At 35.8% G+C, this 9298-nt stretch overlaps 1 pseudogene; it reads right to left on the bottom strand.

Moving 5' to 3' along the window:
* Positions 1–7932: 7932 nt before the first annotated feature.
* On the bottom strand, positions 7933–8029 carry LOC138841352 (U6 spliceosomal RNA; annotated as a pseudogene).
* Positions 8030–9298: the final 1269 nt, after the last annotated feature.

The raw sequence follows: 9298 nt of genomic DNA, 5'->3' as shown, positions 1-9298 counted from the left end.
TTTTTCCAGAATTTATATTTTATTTCAGTTTTCTCAAGGCTAGCATTTTATTGCTTGTAACACAGCTCCATTTCTAGTTTTTGCTGGTTACTTTCAAATCAGAATCTAATGAACTTTTTTTTCTTGGTCTGCTTTCAAACACAATACTCAGATTTCATCTTTCTGATTAACTCGTATTAATGACATGAGCCACTAGTGTGGCTTCTACTTTTTTCTATATAACTATCTAATGCACATACTTAGATAGTAATGTAAAACTGAGAGTATAGAAGCAAGATGTACAGTGATGATACTGTCCTGTCAGAAATTCATGTTAGTTATGTAAATTTCTTAAGACCATAAACAAAAAATACCATGATACAGTGTAAGAGAACTCACTATTGAACATATGAGCTTTAAGAGCCTTCTAATAGATCCATTATTTATTGTTACCCAACATTATAAAAACTGTATGAGGCATTGGTAAAATAGCAGTCCTATGCATGACTACATAAATTCTTTGTTTTTTAAAAGACACTTGTTTTCATCTAAAAAAGTAGGCCTGTCTATTTTCTTCATATGATTTTGATGAATGAAGGTGCTTAGTGAGAAGGTCAAAATGTATTAGTAGTCCTAAACTATCAATTATCATTTTTTCTTCTTGGAGAATATAATGATCAAAGCAATAGTTCAGAATCAGCAAGCAATAGTTCAGAATCATGCTTCCAGTGCAAGTGGATCACCAGTGAGAAATCCTCAATACCATTTTCCACAAAGTTTTGTCACAGATAAAATCTTCCTGCCTTCTCTAGCTGCTTTACTAGCTTGGACCTATTTCTTCATTGTGCAGGAAAAGTGTGATTCAACTGATTTCAGTCAAATTTTTCTAGAATTACCAAGGATTTACTAAATTACCAAGGATTTCGATTCTTGTCTGTAATTTGGTCAAAGCTATGTCTCTTTATGTAGGCTAGTAAAATGTATTTACTAATTCCAAGTAAATATATAAATTCTATTTCCATCTTTTTTAAAAAATAAAATTTTGTTTGCTCTATCAATTGATCAGAGGCATTAATTTAGTGGCTAGCTAGGTCATTGCACATCTGTATCTCTCTTCCTTTCTCTATTTCATGGTTCTCATAGATAATATGATTCCTCCATAATTATCCTAATTTATTTTGCTTTTATATTTTTGGTTGCATCATTTCACTTTTTGCTCTGCCATTTCCCAAACCATTTATATAGAGGGCATTATTTCATATTTTCTCATTCCTAGAATAAGCTGCACTTGAAGACATCACTGGTCCTCATTTTCAGTCTGTACCTTTGAATACGGAGGAACATCTTTCCTCTGTTCTCCATCAATTCCCTACTCTCCAGTTAGAATAATTTCGAATAGTAAAATTGGAAAAAGGATATAAATCAGATATGCAGAAAATTCACTAGATTTTTCTGACCAATTCAACCTATGTGAACTATTAGGGAAAAGGGAAATACATGGAAACTTCATTCCCACTGGCACTCAAAGTCTCTGGTTAGGCAATTCTTAGGAAGATGAGGAACAAGATGAAAAAATAAGGAATGGTATCAATTGCAAGACAAAAATTGGAGAAGGATCCAAGTAAATTTCTTCATTGGGCTGCTGAAAATATTCAGCTTACTACAATGCGGAGACTACTTTCCAAAAAGGCCACTCATGTGAATACTAGGGATGATGATGAGTATACCCCTCTTCATCAGGAAGCCTGCAGTGGACACTTAGACATTGTCCGTGAGTTGGTGGCTCAAGTGGCAAATGCAATAACTGTAGATGGCTGTACAACCCTGCACAGTGTATATATGCAGAATAATACCAGAGTGGCTTCTTTCTTACTTCATCATGATACAGATACCAATGCCCAAACTAAAGGCCTCTTGCTGCTGAGAATTGAGATAACAAAGATACAATGGAACTCTGCCGCTGACTGGCTCTGTTGGGACGATGGAGGACACCTAGTGGAGGAACTGGAACAGGTGGGGAGATGGCAAACAGACAACTCACACAGAAGAGGAGTGAATGCTGAGTGTGATTTATTGCAGAGGATAACACGCTTTTATAGCAAAAGTCTCCATGAGAAAGGGCAAAAAGTTACACAATCTTGCTGCAAGGCTTCATTTTTGGGTGTTCACCAGCTGGTCGCCTGATCTTGTTTTTTGGATGACGAGCTATGACAATAGGCACTTGTTTTCGGCTTTACCTCTATTTTTAAGAAATACAATTGGTATTGATGTTTATCACCTATTAACCATTAACCAGAGCACATGGGCAAGGTGCTAGACAGAAAGGCATGAAGTCTAGTTCTTTATAGTTACTTTTGTTTAGTTTTGTACTTTATATGTTTCAAATCTTTTTTAAGCAATTGTACTTCTTTGCCATTCTTTAGAGGGTCCCCAATTTGTGGCCAAAATCATATTTAGTATACTTGGTTAAATCTGGCCATATATCAAATTTAAGCTCATAGTGTCTTTTCTGTAACCCTTTCACATAATCGTTTACTCTTCTCCATAGAGGCCTTAACTGTCTCATAAGATCTTTCTTGTTCCTTCTTTGATAGTAAGTACCAAGGAGAGAGACCTAGATCTAGCAAGTCTCTCAGTAAATGAAAGAGAGTAATAGGAAGTTCTTTCTTCGAAGTAGTTTTCCCAACGGTTGCCATCCTTATCATACACACCTGTAAAAGGCTATGGATCTGGGGGAAGTCTTTGGGGTCCTCTAGATAATGGAGGATCCCACCATTTTCCTCTGATAAGCCATTGCCACCTTCCATCTACCAACTTTTTAAGAATCTTATTTAGCTTTTGGTCTAAATATCCCTCTACATCTTTCTTATCTACAGGATATCTATATGAGTCTATTGTATATGCTTTAGGATTAAAGGGAAGTCTCCAGTAGCCATACACTCTTTCTGCTCTAGCCATGCCTACAGCTTCCTGTAAATCTCTTACAAACAATTCCTTCTGCTGAAGTGATGTCATGAAACCCCCAATACTTTTATATTTACTTATGACTTGTCTGATAGCTTCCATAAGAGGGGCTTTTACGGTAGCACTTAACTCTGGTGAGTTATGATCTCAGGACACTCATCAGATGTTGGAGTCATCAACACTTTTAAGAAAGAGCCTTGAATAAGGGAACATTGAGCATAAGTAAGTAGAACAAGCAGCAGGAACAGTAAAAGATTAATAGGCACTCCTATACAGTGAAGAAAAGAAAACAGGAACAGAAACACATCTTTCCCAGGGGCTTGCCAGCCTTTCCAGGAGGTAGGCCTCTTTGAAGCCCCATTCTCTGAGGTAGAATTCAGTGAAGTCCCATTCTCAGAGATAGGCCTCTTTGAAGCCCCATTCTCTGAGGTAGATTTCGGTGAAGTCCCATTCTCAGAGATAGGCCTCTTTGAAGCCCCATTCTCTGAGGTAGATTTCGGTGAAGTCCCATTCTCAGAGATAGGCCTCTTTGAAGCCCCATTCTCTGAGGTAGACTTCGGTGAAGTCACATTCTCAGAGATAGGCTTCTGTGAAGCCCCATTCTCAGGTCTGAATGCAGGTGTTCCATGCTAAGCAGACTCCACCGGAGTAGGCATGACATTTGACCCTTTTTTATGTATTAGATGTGCCAGAGAAATTTCTTCTCATATAGAGAAGATGGAGCAGAAGACTAGTTTGAAGAGAACTGGAAAGACAACAAGAATACATATAACAATTAGTATTATGACTCCAAATGTAACCAAGTAGTGCCACCAATCTAAAGGATTAAGACTTTTTAACACTCTCTGTAAGTCTGCTGCCAAAGAATTTATCCCCACGCTTTCCAAATGAGCTTGACTAAGGGCTGAGATGTCTTCCTGTAGCTGTCCTATCTCATGAATTAAGCTATTGTCCTTCCAGATTGTTTGTAAATGCACTTTGGTAACTTCCCAATCTAAGCTCTCATTATAAGGTAATGGGGTAACACAAATATATTTAAATGCCTGATGACATCTAGTTGTCAGCTGGGTTTTTAGATTATTGACTTCAGTCCCTAACTTTAAGACTACTTTTTCCAAAGCCTCTATTTTTTTTTTAAATTTTGGATCAATAATTTGTTGCTCTGTTAATGTTAGAGAAACATCCTTATTTAACTCATTAACAAAATGTGCCGGGCCTTTTCAACCAGCTTCTAGATCTTTCCCCATATAGGTGGTGTTGCGGTTTTTGTTGAATTAGCCTGTGGTGGTGATAGAGAGAGAGTCTTTATCTTCTGCTCCAGTTTTCTCTCCTGATGTATTTTCATTTTCTTCCTGTCTCTTTTTTGGGCCCAAGAAAGGCCTGATGAGTCTGTTTGGGACCCAAATGGGGGATTCCGCATTCTGTGGGAAAACATAAGCATAGCCTCGCCCGGATGTTAACAGGATGTCTAGCCCACGCCAGGTTCCAGTAAGTAGATCCTTCCATTTTAGTAAAGGAAAAGTTGTAGTTTTTTCCATGCCCCAATGTCTCATCATTGGGGTTATTCCTTGCTCATCAGCATTGAAATGATTAAGAACCAGTAAAGCATGGTTAAAAGTGTAATGGGGGAAGTATTGCTTCTCTCCTCCCTGTCTAATTCTTGACAATTGACTTTTTAAGGACTGATGAGCTCGTTTTATGTTTGCTTGGCCTTGTGGATTATATGGAATCCCTGTTTTGTGCACGATTTTCCATTGTGCACAAAATTTAGCAAAAGCATTGGAGGTGTATGCTGGTCCATTGTCAATTTTTATTTCCTTAGGAATTCCTAGGTCTACAAAGGCTTTAACCAAATGTTGAAGAACATCTTTCACAGCCTCTCCAGAATGGGCTATAGCAACCATAGCATGAGAATAAGTATTTATAGTAACATGGACAAAGGAGAGTTTCCCAAATTTTGTTACATGGGTAACATCCATTTGCCACAGAACTCTAGGCTTTAAGCCTCTAGGATTAACTCCCATTTTTTGTGGATGAAAAACTTCCGGGCATGCCTCATATTCCCTTACAATTTGTCTTGCCTGTTCTCAGGACACTTGAAACATCTTTCTTAAGGCATTAGCATTCTGATGGTGTAGTCTATGACTTTCCTGAGCTTCTTCTAAAGCTGACATTACATGACTTTCCTTAGTTAATAAGTCTGCTAACTTGTTCCCTTGAGACAAAGGTACAGGGAGATTACTATGCCCCCTTATGTGTCCCACAAATGCCTTTGTCCTTCTTTGTTGTAATAGCTGTTGTAATTTTATTAATTACTCTGTTACTTTAGAATGACCAGTAACTAGGGCTGTTTCAATGGCAGGAAACAAGGAAACCACATAGCGGGAATCTGTGTAAAGGTTAAACTCCTCTGAATAATTTTGAAAGGCTAGCAGAACTGCAAGAATCTGTTGGGCAGATACAGTTGGGTCAGAAGATATAAATGGTGGTTTTGTACTGCAATAAACCACAGACTTTCCGCTAGAAGATCCATCTGTAAAAATAGATAATGCCCTGCCCAAAGGTTCTGTAACCAAAACCTTTGGAAATATCACAGGGGTTTCAGTATAAAAATGTAACAAAGGATGTTGGGGCATATGAAAGCTTATTTTACTTGTGTAAGTTAATACAGCAATTTTCCAATCATCATCAAATCGTATCAAATGATCTAACTGTTTCTTATTATAAGGGATAATAATGTTAGGTATTTCTTGGCCAAATAAATCTCTAACTCTTAATCTAGCCTTTAAAATCAAAATTGCACATAAAAAGGGATATGAAGCAACTATTTTTCCCGGGTTATGGGAATAATGGATCCATTCTAGTATCCCATCCTGCCAAAAACATCCTGTGGGAGTATAGCTTGTAGCCAGAATTATAAAGGACCATGATTGTGCAATATTAATTTGCTGTATTTTAGCTGTATTCAATGCTTTTTCTACCAATTTTATACAGGATAAGGCAGCAGGAGTTATTTTCCTGGTAGATTTAGGATTAGGGTCTCCGTCCAACATTTTCATCAAAGGATCTAATTGTCCTGAAGTTATTTTTAAACTAGGCCGAATCCAATTAATATTCCCTAATAATTTTTGGAAATCATTTAATGTTTTTTAGTTTATCTATTCTAATTTGTGTCTTTTGAGACATAATATAATCATGTCCAATCACTTTTCCCAGATAATTTAAAGGTCATTCATGTTGAACTTTATCAGGAGCTATTATCAAACCGAATTTTGTTAATTGTTCTACCATATCCTGTAATATTTTTTCTGTCTTTTCTCTAGTTTCATCGGCCATAAGTATATCATCCATATAATGAATAATATATGCCCCTGGATATTTTTTTCTAATTTGATCTATAGCCCTTTTCACATATTGTTGACATAAGGTAGGGCTGTTTTTCATGCCCTGAGGTAGCACTTTCCATTGGTACCTATTATAATGTTGTTTAAAATTAGCCTAAGGGACACTGAAAGCAAATCTCTTGGAATCTTCTGGTTGTAATTTTATTGTATAAAAGCAATCCTGTAAGTATATTATTATTATGTATCTACCATGTGGGACTGCAACAGGAGAGGGTAGACATGGTTGAAGGGCTCCCATGTCATGCATGGCCTCATTAATTGCCCTTAGATCTTGTAATAATCTCCATTTTCCTGACTTCTTTTTTAATTACAAAAAATGGAGTATTCCATGAACTGGTAGTCTTTTCTATTCTTCCCTTGACTCAATTGTTCTTGAACTAAGTCCTGTATGGCTTGAATCTTTTCTTGAGTTAGGGGCCACTGATTAATCCATACAGGATCATCACTTTTCCATATTATTTTGTCAGCATAAAGCTGTTCATCAGTGGCCCCTATGAAAAATTTTGCTCGTTTGATGAGGAGTCTATTTGTCCTATTTTATTTTCATGTCTTGCATGATGTCTCTGCCCCATAAAGAAAAGAGCAAGCTGGGGATAACATAAGGTTTGAAGTGGCCTTGCTGCCCTTCACATACCCATTTGAGTCTCTGAGCTGACTAAGCTACATTAGAAGCCCTCCCTAATCCAATTAAGGAAGAAGTCTCTTGCACTGGCCAGGCCATAGGACAATCTTTTCCAGCTATACAGGATCTGTCAGCTCCTGTGTCTAAGTGTCCTGTCATTTGTTTTCCATTGATTTAACGGCCTTGTAAGGCCTTTTATCTGTAATTTCCTGAACCCAGGCTACAGTATCTGTGGTGCCAAACCCTCCTTTTCTGTTTTGAGTCAGTGTGGGATTAGGCAAGTTTAGATATGAGAGTAAAAGTATTTGGGCAATCCTCTGACCTTTATTAACTTGAATAGTCTCTTTAGAGACCTTTTCATGACCTTTATAGTGGTAGGACTGTCTGAGTCTATTACACCTGGTAATACCTCAAAATTCTTTTTATAGTTTGAGCCACCAGCGTCTGGCAACACCAATTCTTACTGTAAAAATTCATGAATTCCGTGGAATTCTTCCAATTGAATTGCCTGCATTGGATGTCAAAATGTATTCAAGAGTTTTTGTATACATGTATAATGATTTCTGCAGAGTTTGTGAAATTTTATTCAGAAATAATTTTAACTTATCTGTTTAAATGAATAGTACAGATACTAAAGTATTTCTGGTGATTGTCTGAAAAAGAATATTTTAAAGTATTCTATGTTTGTATAATGTGTCCTTTCAGATTGTATTCCATATAGAAAGTTTTAGATTCCTTTTTTTCCTAGGTCCTAATATTATTTTTCTTTGGGATAAAATGACAATGTTGTTTAATTTCAAAAGTTTTGTAAAGCTTATGTTATGTAAACGCCTTTCTGAGGTGAAGATTTAATACATTGATGTGAAACTAAATTTAATTATATGAATTACGTGTGTTGTTACACTTGTTATTTTGTAATCAACTTTTTAATAACTGTTTTTCATTTCTTGCATCTGAAGAATGAAAAATACAGAATATTTCACAAATTTTCATATCATCCTTGTGCAATTGTCATGTTAATCTCTGTATTGTAATTTGGGAATACATGCTGCTGAAGCATGTAGTATCTTCTAAATTTAAGTAGTTAATGATGCAATCTTTATACAGACTTATATCCACGGTTGCCTACTTGTAATAAGGAAACTATATTGTTCCTGACAATGCTACTGATCTTATTTTCCTAAAATTCTGTGAATAGAGGAAAAAAATATATTGTTCATCTTAATGCTCACATTTGCAAATTTTTTGTCAATGACAATTTTAAGTCTTTTTCATTTGGAATTTGATCATACTTTCAATAATTTATTGCTAGGTCCAAAGGTGATGGCTTTTTCATGTACTAATTGATCCAACTGAATTAGCTTTGTGGAGCTAATGGATTCAAAGTAAGCCTTGCTGAAGAGCTACTTCTAACCTTCTGCAGTTGACATTTTCCCAAGTGAGGTCTTACTGGCACAAATGGCTACCTGACCCTTTATTCTTCTTTCATGTAGGAAGAGACCAATCAGAATATCTTACCCTGACAGCATAGATTGTTTTACTTGAACAACACTAATCTTAGTTACCAGGGATCATAGAGAGATGAACAGTTCAGTCATAACTGTTCAGACTAGAAGGGATTTTATCAAAATATAATTGTTTATTATATCTAACATTTCAAAAGTAACTAAAGCCAAGAAGGTGAAAAAATTGATCATATTCATGATTACTTAGTATCCTGGCCTGTCTACCATCCTACCAGGCAGGAAGTTACACTACTGAATTTCTATCACCAAATATTTTCATAGTTGCAGGAGAAGTCCAGATGTTTCTTCTCATTATTAGGCCTTAAATTGGTAATGTTTTAATCACAGTGTTTTCTCTTCCCTACAGGCTGTAAATCTACAAATAGTAAAGCTTTAGGTCCAACTCTATCAAACACTGAGGTAGAGATAATGTAATAATACTTTAAAACAGAGTTGCCTTTGATACTGTAACCACAACAGAACAATGCAAAACATGTGTCTTTTTTCTTATATTATATATAGTTATATATTTTATACTTATATGTGCTGATTTTATATTTCACACAATGAAACTTACTAGAATTAGTTGATAATTTCACAAATAAATTAAAATTTATTTATTCCAATAAATAGAATTGGAATATAAATAATTAGGTTTAAAATATATATTAGAATATAAAAAATATCAACGCAGTGTCTTTGGTATAAACTTGTGATACATTCTAACTGTTCTTGGTCTTCTGAATTCGCATGGTAAAAAAACAATTTTGTTTTCCCCTAATCTATAAGGGATTTTACTCTGCTTCTCTGTTTATTGTTTTAAT

This window comes from Dipodomys merriami, unplaced genomic scaffold, assembly GCF_024711535.1.
Source record: "Dipodomys merriami isolate MVZ:Mamm:240054 unplaced genomic scaffold, mDipMer1.0.p SCAF_317, whole genome shotgun sequence".
Classification (NCBI taxonomy): domain Eukaryota; kingdom Metazoa; phylum Chordata; class Mammalia; order Rodentia; family Heteromyidae; genus Dipodomys; species Dipodomys merriami.
This window is presented reverse-complemented; position numbering and strand designations above follow the sequence as displayed.